We start from the raw sequence: 15,017 nt of genomic DNA on the forward strand, positions 1-15,017 counted from the left end.
TTTTAAAAAACCGGTTTAACGTTGCACTAACAGAATTCGGTTTTCGCTGATCCACAGATAATAATCGGCGTTGCCATTTCCACTAGACTGGAAAGTTCTTGAAGAGAATCTGAGCGAATTAGTCGGGTATCCATTATTAGAGGTTTGACGAGGGTGGAGCAGTGGTCAAAACTAGCCAGCGAGATGCCACATCGTGCGCGCGCACTGACATTGTGAAGCTGCGCCACGTGCTTGACATCACGCTCTCCAGTCCGTGCGAGTAGTGGAAGTGGGGGCCCACTGTGTTGTGTCACTGTCAAGATAGTGTGCGGGAAGTCGGTCTAGCGATCAGGTCGCTGTCGCTGGCATCGTCTTCCCTTATCAGCTAGTGGACGTTTAATCGTATTCTTGTACTGAAATAACTAACGGATAATGTTCTTAATCTGTTTTCCGCTGTGACAGGAGTGTTTATATGCGCACAGTGACTTCGGTAGAACTGGGAGTGGCATTTCGTCAGAAGTTCACGGTCTTCCTTCTTCCAACAGGAAAAGCCTGCAACAGGTACTGTTGTATTAAATTTACATAGTTTTAAGCAAGGCAAAGGTTAGAGATAGATGTTCTCTAAATATAACTTCATGTTGAGACCGTTCCAAGTAATGTAGTTTACTCTGAAAGCGTCCGCGAAGCAGCAAAATGCTAAATATATGGAGCCAGGTTGGCTCCTTAGGGGGCCTCCAATCTCGTGTTTATTTATTTTTTGAAACAGAGGAACTAAACAGATATTTAGTGCTCGACATGGACCGGTTAAAATATAACGTAACCCTACATAACTAGATACAAAGTATGCTATGAGGAAAGAGTTTAGAATAACATTGAAAAGCTTAACCTTAGCAATAACAAGGTATTTCAAATAACATAAACCGTACTATCAACGAGGGGTAGCCTGTCACTGTTTCTTGATGGATGTAGTATTTTTGCACCTGTCTCTTTGCACAGCCCACAGCAAAATGAAGCTTCCACCGGTCTCAGTCTCATTTATGGCTGTGAAAATATGGAAGCGAGGAATGGGTGGTGCTGAGTGACATTGGGAGCACAATGTTAGGAAAGATGCTGCAATAGCACCTTAAGAAAACAATGGCAAATTGCACCGCTCCTCGCCGTTTCTTGTACGACTCACTCTAGTGTCACCATTGGTTTTTGTGGTCTCCCTAAAATCGCATAACCTTTGGCGGTGCTGTTTGAGAATCCAACCCACCTTCGGGCTGAAGAATTAACAAACAACAAGGGGGATATTCTGTGTTGATGCTTGTTGTTTAAAGGAGCCTAACATCTAGGTCAGGGAGGATATTTCATGTCCACTACAAATATATTTCATCATGGAAGATTTGTGCTATCTTTTACTGGAACAATGTGTACAATAATAGAAAAGTGAAATGCATTTTGATATTTTTCAATAATCACTTAAAGTTAACACACAAAAATCAGAAGACAGGCAGAACTCCAGGCATATAATGTGGTCACATGAACGACCAAGAAAGGGATTGAGGGGTTAGCTTATGGCCAACTCCACGCGTTTCTGTTTTTCAGGAATACTTTCAATGGAAATAGAAGCACAGCGAGGCACAATAATTCATAACAGACTGGAACTTTCATCTTATCCCGCTTATTTCTGGGGTCGCTGGAGCCACCCAGGCTCATTTTGGTTTTGGCCGGGGGTTTAAGGCTGGATGCTCTTCCTGACTCCACGTGATTTTTGAGATGAGAATCTCAAATCAGGATCGACCGCGAATCGAATCTCAGCCTTCCGGAAGGGAAGCCAGCTACTGAGCTAATCACGCTCCCCAATTCATAACAGACCGTAAACAATATTTTCGTATTTGTAAACGAAATAATAGAGAATGTAGGTACATCGTAATCCCATGTTGGTATAGCAAGGGTTAGTTTAGATTTGTCGGTTGCCGTTTTCGAACTGCAGTTAAACAACAGTTGCAATTAAAGTTCGTTTATTTCAGTTCTAAGATATGAGTTGCATTTTCGTACATCTCGAACAACAATGCCACAACAATGAATTAATCTTCTCGTTAACTCTGTGGCAGACATTTTCTAAAATGAATTAAGAAACAGCATGACATCGTCACTATTAAACCACCTGTTTTAAAAACTATTACGTTTAATATGTCGTATAAACTGAAATCAGCTAGGCTAAGCGGCTCAGACGGTTGAAACGCTGGCCTTCTGACTCCAACTTGGCAGGTTCAGTCTGGTGGTACTTGAAGGTGCTCAAATAAGTCGGCCTCGTGTCGGTAGATTTACTACCACGTAAAATATGAACTACGGGACTAAATTCTGGCACATCGGCGTCTCGGAAAACCGTAAAAGTCGTTGGTGGGACGTAAAGCTAATAACATTATTAAACATTTTTTTTTGCATGTTGCTTTACGCCGCACCGACACAGATAGGTCTTATGGCGACGATGGGACAGGAAAGGGTAAGGAGTGGTTAGGAAGCGGCCGTGGTCTTAATTAAGGTACAGTCCCAGCATTTGCCTGGTGTGAAAATGGGAAACCACGAAAAACCATCTTCAGGGCTGCTGACAGTGGGGTTCTATCTCCCGAATACTGGATAATGGCCGAACTTTAGCGACTTTAGCTATGGAGCTCGGTCATTATTAAACTGAAATTAATTGTACTATTATTTAATTTGAACTTTGTTTTGCAGAAATGAATACAAATTGGCATACCTTGATCCTCTCAACCCATTTATACATTAATTCCAATTTAATTATTTTATTTAAAAAAAAAGATGTCCATCAAATTCGAGACGAGGATCATTAAAATCAAAATCAAAACAAAATTCTGTTAGCTGGCAATGTAACCATATAAAATTATAAGAACAAATATAATTTACCATGAGTTCTGTTTATCCCCCATGGGTGGATCATGGGCTGACGATATCCAAATTTCCAGTAGGATCTTGCCTTAGTATTCGCTGAAATAATTTAAATAAGGTGAGGATATCGTAACAAGGTTAATCATCCTATTTAATCACAATTTAGCTTAAACAGCATGTCCTTTAATACCATTAGTTAGACACTTGCTGAACTCCTCTTAATCCACACGGCTCCCATAGAAATAACTACATTAAAATTATAATGCTATCTTATCTTTCTCTTTTATTAGTTAGGTACGACGACCCTCCTAATATTACGAGATGTATCCAATTTGCTTAAGTACTCTCCTATCATAACACTATCACTCGGTACAGTTGATATCCTGCGACGGTCCAGTCACACACTGGTTGGTCTTCGGTTGTTGTCTCGCCCACGCAACTACACATATTTTACATCCACATAATTTATATGCAATATTTACACATGATGGCATCTGAATACAGGAATACCGCACTTCTAACGTTTGTTGACTAACTTATTTCCATCCCATGATAGTGACTCACGTAACTGAGTGCCTCTATTATTAACACATGTTATTTACCAAATTGGGTTGATGACCTAAATGTTAGACCACTTTAAAAAACAAGCATCATATTTACCAATCGCGCTAATTAGGCTACGACTGTACGTCCGCAATGTAGACCCTTGTAACGAAATGGTGTCTACTTGAATGTGCGAGATTTTATAGCAAAACTGCAAACTTGCATCTAATATTTGTTGCAATGAAAATCCACATATAACAGATGGAATGTCTTATAGAATGTAATAGAATAGAATAGAATAGACTACTCTCATCCACCAACTGGGGAGAAGGTATTCAGTCATTGTAATCATAATTAATACATGCAGATAGCTTTTTTTTTCCTGTACACAATATTAAAAATAACCCGATTAAGAAACATACTACAACATTATTTAAATATACAGTATTTCCCATCAATAATACTTGGACTACCTTTATGTTTTGACAATCTGTTTTCCGTCGCACCGACACAGATAGGTCTTATGGCGCCGATGGGACAGGAAAGGACTAGGAGTAGGAAGGTAGGAAGGAAGCGACCTTGGCCTTAATTAAGGTACAGACCCAGCATTAACTTGGTGTGAAAATGGCGAACCACGGAACCATCTTCAGGGCTGCCGACAGTGGAGTTCGAACCCACTATCTGCCGAATGCAAGCTGATAGCTACGTGACCCAAACCGCACAGCCACTTGCTCGGTGTGTATCCTTAATTAATCATTATATTAACTTAGCATTTGAGGTACTTCCTAGGCTTTAACTACGTCAAATCAAAAGACTTGCATCTGGCGAGCCCAAGTTCTCGGACACATCCCGGCACTAAAAGCCATGCGCCATTTTTTTTTTTTTACAATATCAGTAATTCTCACTCTTCCCGCGAAGCTAGAAGGCTGAAATTTGGCACATATGTTCTTTATAAGGTAATTAGGAAACATATAGATGTTTTGTTCCGATGTTTAGTGATAAAAGAGGTGAAACTGGGCCAACTACCGAAGACACATTATCACTAAATCGCACACTTTTCTTAGAGGAAGGGGGCTGAAATTTGGCAAAAGTGTTTTTATAAGATAATTACGAAAAATAAGCATGTTTTATTCCGATATTTCGTGATTAAGAAACAGAAGATAATGCGTTTTTCCGCGTGAAGAACGGGCATTCACCTATATTCAATCTATATAAATAAAATGCCTAATTCTGTCTGCCATTCACAGCGATATTGAGAAAACGAGGTTTCAACAGCTGAAATTGGTACCAGTTATAGATTTCTATGTCTTCTTTACAAGAACATTACAATGAACCTCTTGCGACCACGACTTTGTACTTTTAAAAATAATGGTTTCTATCCGCGAAGTTATTGTCTCCAACCTGACTTCTGCTGCCTTTCAACTGGTACCAGACAATGGTTATAAGAATAATGCAACGTTAACCATCATACCGTTCAGTGAAAAGTGCTATCTTTCAGTAAAATAAATTGATGATCTTTCCATTCTGGGGTATGAAAACAAATTAACTCTTTCGATAAGCACGAAAGCAAACAGTCTGTGGCCGTGGTCGTTAAGATGTTAAATTTGCAGCCTGACACCGTGGTAATACGGTTCGAATCGCAACGGTTGAACTTTTTTTACCGTTAGAATGCTAGCCCGAAAGGTAAGGGAGGGGGTGGTATACAATTTCTAATCACTAGATTGCGTGCCAAAAGCCTGGATTAAATTCCAAACTTCTCCGCAGTGCTCATATGGAGTGTGGGCATCTTTCTAATCTCTATACATAAAATCCCTATTCCATCTGTCATTCACAGCGATACTGAGACTAAGGGAAGGTTTCAACAACTGAAATTTGCACCATTTATATGTTGTTGTCTCCCCTTTGCACGAAAAATAGAACGAAGCTCTCACAACCACGGATTGGTACATTTTTAAAGAACATTTCGTGTCTTAACCCTACAACCGGTAAACGTATTTCCGCGTAGCTCGACCGCTAAAGTCGCCATCGCGACGCATTGTGTCAGCGCTTACTAATCTCGCGATAGCTCCTTTATTGTCAACAATGTATTGATCAGATATTATACACCACTTTAAAGAGGAAAGTCTGTTTATAATTATAACACATCGGTGAAGTAATTTAGAATCATGGAGCAGATTGGCATACGCGCGGAAAAAAGAACATATTGCAGGCAGCCATCTTCTTTGTTGTGGTTGCCCAACGCGTGTTCCATGGTATTTGTAAGAGTAAAATGAGTGAATTGTTAAGAAGCAGTGAAATTTCTGACTGTATTGGATTTAGAAGGGCAAGAAGATAGTGATGTCCTTGTGGAAGAAGGAAATGATGAGTCTGACGTCAGCTGGTACACCCCCAGAAAAGAAATACGCTTGTGCCCTGTGTGTTCAACTGCAGAAAAATTCACGCAGCCACTTCTCGTGCCCAGGATGTAATTGCGGTGTTCATCAACACTGCTATCATAAATTAGAAGATTACTGGAGACCCATAAAGGCAGGAAGAAATAGAAGCCACCCTGAAGATGCCGAGGATGAGGCCAACTAAGCGGTCTGAGTTTTGGAGTGATGTGAATTTATTATATTATTCAGACCTATTATTTTATTTCTCTTGCCTTTAGAATTGTTCAGGATAGTGAAAAGTGTATATATTCTTGATCATCATCATAAAATGGCGCACATTTTGTACACAATATAACAGCGATAAAGCTGTTCTTTTAACCTCTGTGCTTCCTAGAACATGGACTATTTAGACTTTTTCCTTCTGAGTGGAATATTTCATCAATACACTCTTAAACACTAAATTGGTGAGTTTGATTACTTACTATATTCTTATATACATTTTCCTCAATAACATGACATGTAATAGTTATTATTAGTTAAATATTTTCTTTTGTGTGATTTTATGAATAGTTGTTTGCAAAACTCCCAGAAATGGTTAGCGGTTGGAGGTAACCTAGTCACCGTCACCGTTTATACTGTAGGGTTAAGCTTCGCTGTCCTTCGCTGAACAGTAGGTGGTTGCCAACGAACACAGAACAACGTAGAGATGGCGACACATATTGCAATGCATTCACTCGCTGTGGTCAATACTTTTTACCGTCGCCATATTAGCAAGACCGTCTATGCCAACCAACGAGCATAAAATAAGGTACGATAGAGCACCTCATCAATGTGCAGCCAGAATAGGGATGTATCACGCAAAACTTTTCCGCTAGGCAGCGTAATGGTATTACCCGGTATGCGCTTTCCGCTGCTCGATTGTTTTATATGAGACTTATATGGAGTATTCCTACATTTGCGATCATCGAAACGAAACTTTTGCTTTAAATGCATTAAATGGAGTTACCATATTCTGCTAATGTTTTCAACAAGACGGGAAATGGTATAGGTGCAATGACGATTGCGGATTTGGAAGCAGAATTGAAGAAAAGGGGCGACAAAATATTCGGAAAAATGCAAGAGTTGATTGAAAGGTACCAGTAAGGAATAAATGCAGCAACTCCTTCTTTTAGCGTTTTTGTTAAGATTGAATTCTTAAAGTTCAAATAGCATTTTGAAAACATTCCTAATACTGTATTTTTTCTTTTCTTTGCCGGTTATAGGCGTACATAAGGCACGACGTTGGTGTGACAGCAGTGCCTGGGACTACATCCAGTACGACTGAACTTCATTTCCGTGTAGCGCACGAGTTTCAGGATATTGTTTCGGACCATAAGACAAATACCGGTATAAAAATTTCAAATTTGGAAGTAATGTTCAGGAAGTCTGAGAATGATGGTGCTCCAGTGTCAAATTATAGGTCACTGTGTGATTCAGGGTACCGTACCGCACACGGTGTTATGGCTGTTTTTCTACTTCTATATCTTCTTGCTCTCGGAGTTATTTCCAAGGTGCCGGTGCCATACCATGACAATATCGAAGGTACAGCGTTTCCCTTAAGTCTTCGTCTTTCGCCTAAAATTATTGAAATAGGTCATATTAACTTTTCAGAATGTTCTTCCTTATAAAATTATTTCTTAATTACTACTAATTAGCTTACTTACCAGTTTCAGTAATGATATAATCTTCAACTGTAAAATGTTTCGTGCAGACTTTTTATATTAGGAGTCATATTTTTAATTCGTAGGTCCTGCCTGCCACTTTTTACGGAAAGCATCTTGCTTAGGAAATTGATGGTATGAATACGGTCGACCTTGATTTTGGGACACTGGGATACAGCAATAGTCAGGCATCACAATTTTCTTGTCATCTTTGTTGTCGTAACGATATTTTAAATCTTTAATTTCAGCATTTAACTAGGTAACTTCCATTAAAAACACATACAAACAAATGACGATCGACAAGCGCATACCGGGTACTACACGTGAGACATCTATCGGTAGTGTTTCAGTACATCCCTATTGAAGCCAAAGGGCACGTCTGACCGCCATATTGTTTAGACTACATTATGGACCTGTTGCTGTATATTTTTGATCAAATTACGACATTGAAAGCAAATACAAAAATTCCATATTATTATTTGAATGCACTGAAATGATGAAAGGAGTTGCAACAAGAATGAAGGTATGAGCTTAGGAAAGATCTCAGAAAGCTACATAAAAATGGCAAGAAATTGAAAAAGAGAATCAAATTAGCTATAGAAGTTCTGAATCACTTCATTTCACTTCATCTGACATTCATTAATCATTGCTCCAGAGGAGTGCGACAGGCTTCGGCAGCCGGCACAATTCCTATCCTCGCCGCTTCATTCATTCCATTCCTGACTGTGGATTTTCATTTCACTTGGTGAGGCACTTGATACATACCAGAGCCATCTACTGTTAAAGCCGGAAGGTACGCTTGGCAACGCAACATCTATCTGTCAAGCGGAGGCCGAGAGAAAAGGGGGCGTGTCCGATTTTGAATGACTTCACCTATATTCACTACATTTAGACTGTACCGGGAGGTACACCTCAACTCCGCTCATTCGAAAGATGTGCCAATAAAGAACTCTATCTATCCAACAAAACGTGAAACTGCTTCTGCATGAATCACTTCTAATGACTTCAAATGTCAGCGACAGAAGGATTTTATATCTCCATTGTTCCCGACCCCCTGTTCAGTCAATTTTAAATCACTCTACCCTTTGGTCCAACATTAATATTTTTAAACCAAAAAGAATTGTAAATGCTGTAGAACCCAGCTATGGCGAATAGCTTCTAAAGCTCAGCAATGGAGAACCAAAGTTGCATTAAGATTTCACAAAACCAAGAACTAACAGCGCATAACGCGATGATGCTTATACAGCAGTACAATTAGCTTTCTTAGCCTAACGCTCTTCTTCCTTCAGGCAAACCACCTCATAAACAGACATAAATGCCAGATGCGTTCTAATTCTTCACAATCTAAATGCTATTGCTGGTTTTTGCAATGGGACGAGTTTGACTGTGATAAAGATAGAAAAAAATATTCTTCATGAAGAAATTCCGATGGTCTCAGCTTCAGGAAGAACGTGTTTTATTCCAATAGGATTGGAAATTCTGACATATCATTCGTTCTTAAACGGAGGCAGTTTGGTCTAAATTTAGACTTCTCTGTCAAATGTACAGGGACAAACTATGCATATATTAGGGATTCTCCTCTCCACTCTACTGTTTACCCATGAATAACTCTATGTACTGTAGCCTTTCTCAAGAGTTTGCAGATCCACAAAAGTCAAAATGCAACTCCCATATACAACCACATTCAATATGGTTCATAAGGAAATTTCATAATACCTGTTACGATTCTATACAACTGATATGTATGTAACATGGGAAGTGTAACGTTTATTGCTAAGATATAATATTAACATATTCATTTCAAATTTCTAATTACATTTTACATACTAATTTTGACTGTCGAAGGCAGGCTTACGCACTAGTACATTTATAAAGCGGAATGTAGTTATCAGAGAGCTTGGAAAATATCTAATACAATAATAATCAAATAAGTCTATCAGCACTCCAACGAATCGCAGACCATTTGAGCTGCACCCTTTAGATACCGCGATTACCTTCGAATATGAAGTTGGAGGGGCACACATAATGACATATCGCATCGGCCAACCAAATGATATGCGAGGCTTAAATCATCATGACAACCATACCGCACATGCATAAGACTTAATTTCGAATACATTCGAACACCTTACCTTATACCATTCCTGTAGAACTATAATCAAAGAGAGAAGAAAACTCATTAAGTGTTACATTTACTACCTATTACACTGCCCGTTGCCTTGAAATGACTTCAATAATCGAAGCAACCAATATACTTCACAATCTGAAAGAAGAAAAGAAACCAAAATAACCCCCAAACACTTTCCGGTAACACCTTTTACAATATTTACATTAGGTTCTCGTCTTGTCTGTGATTCTTCACTCCATTAGGTTTGATCGGGATGCAGTTCCATCCTAGCCGATTGTGGCAATGTCCATTGTGGTGATGCTCCATTCCACCATTCCGAAAAGCTCCATCCTTTGCAGTCGTCTCCAAGGCACTACGATATTTGCGAATACCACGACAATCGTTAGTGGTGTGGATCCCTTAACATCGATCGTTCTATGTGTACTCCGGTTTTCCCTGTCATATTTCGTTCCAGCAATACTCTCCAACATCATTTCAATTCATCTGACATTCATTAATCATTGCTCCAGAGGGGTGCGACAGGCTTCGGCAGCCGGCACAATTCCTATCCTCGCCGCTTCATTCATTCCATTCCTGACTGTGGATTTTTATTTCACTGATTTGGTGAGACACTTGATACATACCAGAGCCATCTACTGTTAAAGCCGGAAGGTACGCTTGGCAACGCGGAGACTGAGAAAAAAGGGGGCGTGTCCGATTTTGAATGACTTCACCCATATTCACTACATTTAGACTGTACCGGGAGGTACACCTCAACTACGCTCATTCAAAAGATGCGCCAATAAAGAACACTATATATCCAACAAAACGTGAAACTGCTTCTGCATGAAGTTGGGACATTAATCAAAAGATGTTACTACTGAACATAGCCAACTACAGTTACAACCCGGAGTCTAAGTTTGGCAACGTCCAGTGGAGGCCAAGGTGAAAACGCGGGATCTTTCCGTGTATGTTGATGTCGAGTGAACTTCGTCTCGTGTTTCGTTTACTTTTTCACGAATATGTTCGAGTATATACAACAAGATAAGTGATAGAATAAGCATACGTAGAGCCTGTTATCGAAATAATATGAAGGCTAACGAGGGCTGAATAGCTTGGACTGTAGAGCTGGCTTTCAAAGCCCTGCGCAGTCCGGCGGTATTTGAAGGTGCTCAAATACGTCAGCCTCGTGTCGGTGGATTTACCGGCACGTTAAAGAACTTCTCCGGTACAAAATTCCGACATCTCGGCATCTCCCAAAAACCGTAAAAGTAGTTAGTGGGACATTAAATCAATAACGTTATTATTTGTGATGGTGCTGGCTGAATTTGGGTTAATAATAAAATGGTTTGTGTATTTGCAGATGCCCAGAAAATGTTATGTTCCCACGTATCGTAACAACTATAGCATTAAACAATTTGTTTTGTTACCTCGTTTAGTTTTCTTTCAGACGAGGAATTAAAACAAAAATGGATTTGTAATTTTAAACAGGATAGTTGGGAAGCTGGGAAGGATTCAGTAATACGCATAAAACATGTCGCACACGAAAGTTTTTTAACAGGGGATAAAATTTGTGATAGTAAAGTCAACGTAACTACACTACCACCTAAACCTAATGAGCTTCTCCCTGATGCATGTCCAATTATTTTCTCAAATTTGCCAAAATATTTGTCATCGAAAAGTGTTAAAAGAAAAGATCCTGAAGGTAGGAGCCTGGGAATGTAGAGTAGGGTAAACAAGAAGATGGACGATATGCCAAATGTAACCCAATACTCAACATTCACCAAGATATGAATATCACTGTATATGTTATCAGGTGTTGGTAAAACAAATGACTTGTTGAGCAAATGGTAAAATATCAAACTGGTCTCAACTAAATGCATTTTTATTAAATTACATTAGAACCACTTCTTGTAGTGTTAGTGTTAAATGTGTACAAATAAATCTATTAAAATGCTTCACAACCTCATAGAGTATCGTGAGGTAAGCAGTGAAAGCACACACTTTGTCTTGCCTCAGAATTGTGTGTAAGGGAACAATTCGAACTTTGCACCAAAAGGGCCGGGCTGAGTGGCTCAAACGGTTGAGGCGCTGGGCTTCTTGCCCCAACTTGACAGATTCGATCCTGGTTCAGTCCGGTAGTATTTGAAGGTGCTCAAATTCGTCAGCCTCGTGTCGGTAGATTTACTGGCACGTAAAAGAACTCCTGAGTGACTAAATTCCGGCACCTTAGCGTCTCCAAAAACCGTAAAAGTAGTAAGTGGGAGTAAAGCAATTATTATTATTATTATTATTATTATTATTATTATTATTATTATTATTATTATTATTATTATTATTATTATTATTATTATTATTATTATTATTATTATTATTTGCACTAAACGGAAAAAGAGTTAGGCCCTACTCAAAAAGTTTCGTTTGGAACTGTGAAAGAAAATTATTTACTGTCAAGAAACTTTCAAATTGCTAACTTAAAAAGAAGGTATGGTCAGTACTTACAGCTTATTGGTTGTAACTACACTGTTGCTGCACCTCAAGTCATAGATAGTGTGATGAAAATTGGGATTAAGGGTGTTCTAGGGTTGCGGTGGTGGTGATGGTGGTGGTATGGAATACTGAGGTTTGGCTGTAGCCAATTAGATATGTCTGATTCCATCAACGCAGATGTTATTGGGCTCAATATGGAAGTAATAAACAAGTTAGAATCACATTTATTACGTGATTTTTTTTTTTGTGGGCATTTTGAGATGTCAGGGGCAATATGCTATACATTTCTGGGTATACACTAAGGGCAATATCCAGAAGGATGAGCTGTGACACTTGTTTAGGTCTCCTGCAGAGTAATGAAACAGGCGATTCCTATTTTGAAGAACTTAGATGCGGGTTAGTGGTACTATCACATTGTATTGTGTTTGTCTGCAGAACAGTGGTATACGAAGACCACCTGGGTTGTAAAAATTATAAAGAATTTCTGTTCCCTCTATCCTGAGCTGCTTTAGGAAGAGACGACAATAAACAGTTCTGGTTTGAACGCCGTCATTGTGGGCGTGACAATGATGGTGCGATAGATTGTTTATTGTCTACATTTTCCAATGTCGTGTTAAATAAGTGTTGAAAGCAGATGAAGAACACGAGGTATGTCAGCAATGAGGATAAAAACACTAAGCGGAGGAAGCTGTCAACGCTCCACAATAATCGAGCTTGTGAGTACTGTTCAAAGTGTTTTCTTGTTATTCATATATAATTTGTATTTCTAACTTCAGTGAATGAATTTACTGATGCGTGTGTTTCTTAGTACCATTTTACGAAGAATGTGCATTTATCACAATCAGTGTTGGTCTAAGTGTAGTGAATATGGGTGAAGTCATTCAAAATCGGACACGCCCCCTTTTCTCTCGGCCTCCGCTTGACAGATAGATACAGCGTTGCCAAGCGTACCTTCCGGCTTTAACTGTAGGTGGCTCTGCTACTGAATAATTGAGAAGTTTGTCATGTCCAAGTTTCCTAAATTGATCGAGTGTATTGTTTTGCTTTGATGTACATCAAGAAGTTTGGACATTTCTCCATAGATGTCTCTACAGAAACTGTGGTCATGCACTCTGGTGCAAGGTGGAGGAACTTGTAATTTAAAGAAGTTTTGTGTTTCTAGGTTTCCATAACTGAATCAATGTTCATTTATTTTTGGGTTGGCAACACGGTTTTTTCTACTATTTGCTTTACGTCGCACCGACATAGATATGTCTTATGGTGACGATGGTATAGGAAAGGCCTAGGAAGTGGAAGGAAGCGGCCGTGGCCTTAATTAAGGTACTTGACTGGTGTGGAAATGGGAAACCCCGGAAACACTTATTTTTCATTCCGCCAGTTTTGAATCTGGCCAATTAGAAATTTCTGTAATTATTTTTCAGCATATAACAGACTTCTTGTCGCTTTTTGAACTGTCCAATAAAAACTGAGAGGGTGTGTCCGGATTAGTCCAGAATTCTCTCGACCCCTCCCTTCGGGTATATAAGCTGCGGCTTTTCTGTCTACCTTGTCATCTGATCGCCGAATTTCTAAGAGTGTGTGTTAAGACAGGAGGCGGGGTACCTCATCTTCGCCAGGCAGTTCATCAGCCCAGGTAATGGCCATCAGTTTTATCTCTCTGTAGCTACCTCCGCCGACTTACACGAGGGGAAGTTTCAAATTTCTAACTATGTAACTACCCTTTTCTAAAATGTAATTTTTTCCGGCTAATGTAAAGCTTCATAAAGTCTTAAACTGTAAATCGGGGATAGAGAGTGTGTTACCCTCTCGAGTTCCCCTTCAACTTGGTTTGAGGTGACTACGATTTTGTAACTGTCTTTCTTTCCAGTAATGCATTAAATTAACCTTCTCTCGGGTCACCTCAGTAGCTTGGGATTAGCCCCTGTATAATCGGGTCGAGAGCCCAGTTAGGATTTTATACTTCATTATCTAGGAGTGCAAGTGTACGCCTCCATTCATTTTGTGTTCGGGCCAGTAATCTAACCTGTTCTTTTTCCACGAAGGCCCAGTAGTTGGGTAATAGATACCCCTGTGTAAAAGTAATTTCAATTGTAAATTGTGCCTAGAGAGGCCAGAGAAAGTAAGATTTTTGATGTAATCTTGCCTTGCGTAGGCTGTAAGAAATTGGTTGATGTTGGAGAGCATGTAAGCTCTTTTTTATAAGTTTTCTGTAATAGTGAGGGGTGCCTCTAGAGGCCAGAGATTGTATCTTTTGAAGCAAGGTGCACTTGAATTGGGGGATTTCTGCCCTTGGCTAAATTATACCTCATTTACGAAATTGTACATTTGTAAACCAGGTGCCTGAAGCCCAAAATTGTTAAAGTTCTGAATCTTGGATTTTCCAATTCTTGAAATTGTCGTTGTACCTGTAACCTCATTATTTCACTGAGTGAAAAATTTGTTAAGTTCGTAATTCTAAAACAAATATAACCTTTATTTAAAGTTTTAATTCAAAGATATCTCCATAACATAGAACAACGCGATGATTGTGATAAATGCACACTCTTCGTAAACAGCTTCCTCCGCTTAGTGTTTTTATCCTCACAGCTGACATAACTTGTGTTCTTCATCTGCTTTCAGCACTTATTTAACACGACATTGGAAAATGTAGACAATAAACAATCTATCGCACCATTATTGTCACGCTCACAATGACGGCGTTCAAACCAGAACGGTTGATTGTCATCTCTTCCCAAAGCAACTGAGGATAGAGGAAACAGAAATTCTTTATCATTTTCACAACCCAGATGGTCTTCGTATACCACTGTTCTGCAGACACACACAATACAATGTGACGGCATCCCTATCCTACCTCTCTGAAGTTCTTCAAATTGGGATCGCCTGTTTCATTACTCTGCAGGAGACCTAAACAAGTGTCACAGTTTATCCTTCTGGATA

General features: G+C 39.4%; 1 protein-coding gene across 1 annotated transcript in view; it reads left to right on the plus strand.

Annotated features, from left to right (window-relative positions):
- The first annotated feature begins 368 nt into the window (after positions 1-368).
- cue (Protein cueball) overlaps positions 369-15,017 on the plus strand; it is a 288,549-nt gene continuing 273,900 nt past the window's right edge. The window contains exon 1 of the mRNA XM_067145633.2: positions 369-540. The gene's annotated coding sequence lies outside the window, so the exon portion shown is untranslated. The remainder of the gene's footprint in view (positions 541-15,017) is intronic.

This window comes from Anabrus simplex, chromosome 4 (genome assembly GCF_040414725.1).
Source record: "Anabrus simplex isolate iqAnaSimp1 chromosome 4, ASM4041472v1, whole genome shotgun sequence".
Classification (NCBI taxonomy): domain Eukaryota; kingdom Metazoa; phylum Arthropoda; class Insecta; order Orthoptera; family Tettigoniidae; genus Anabrus; species Anabrus simplex.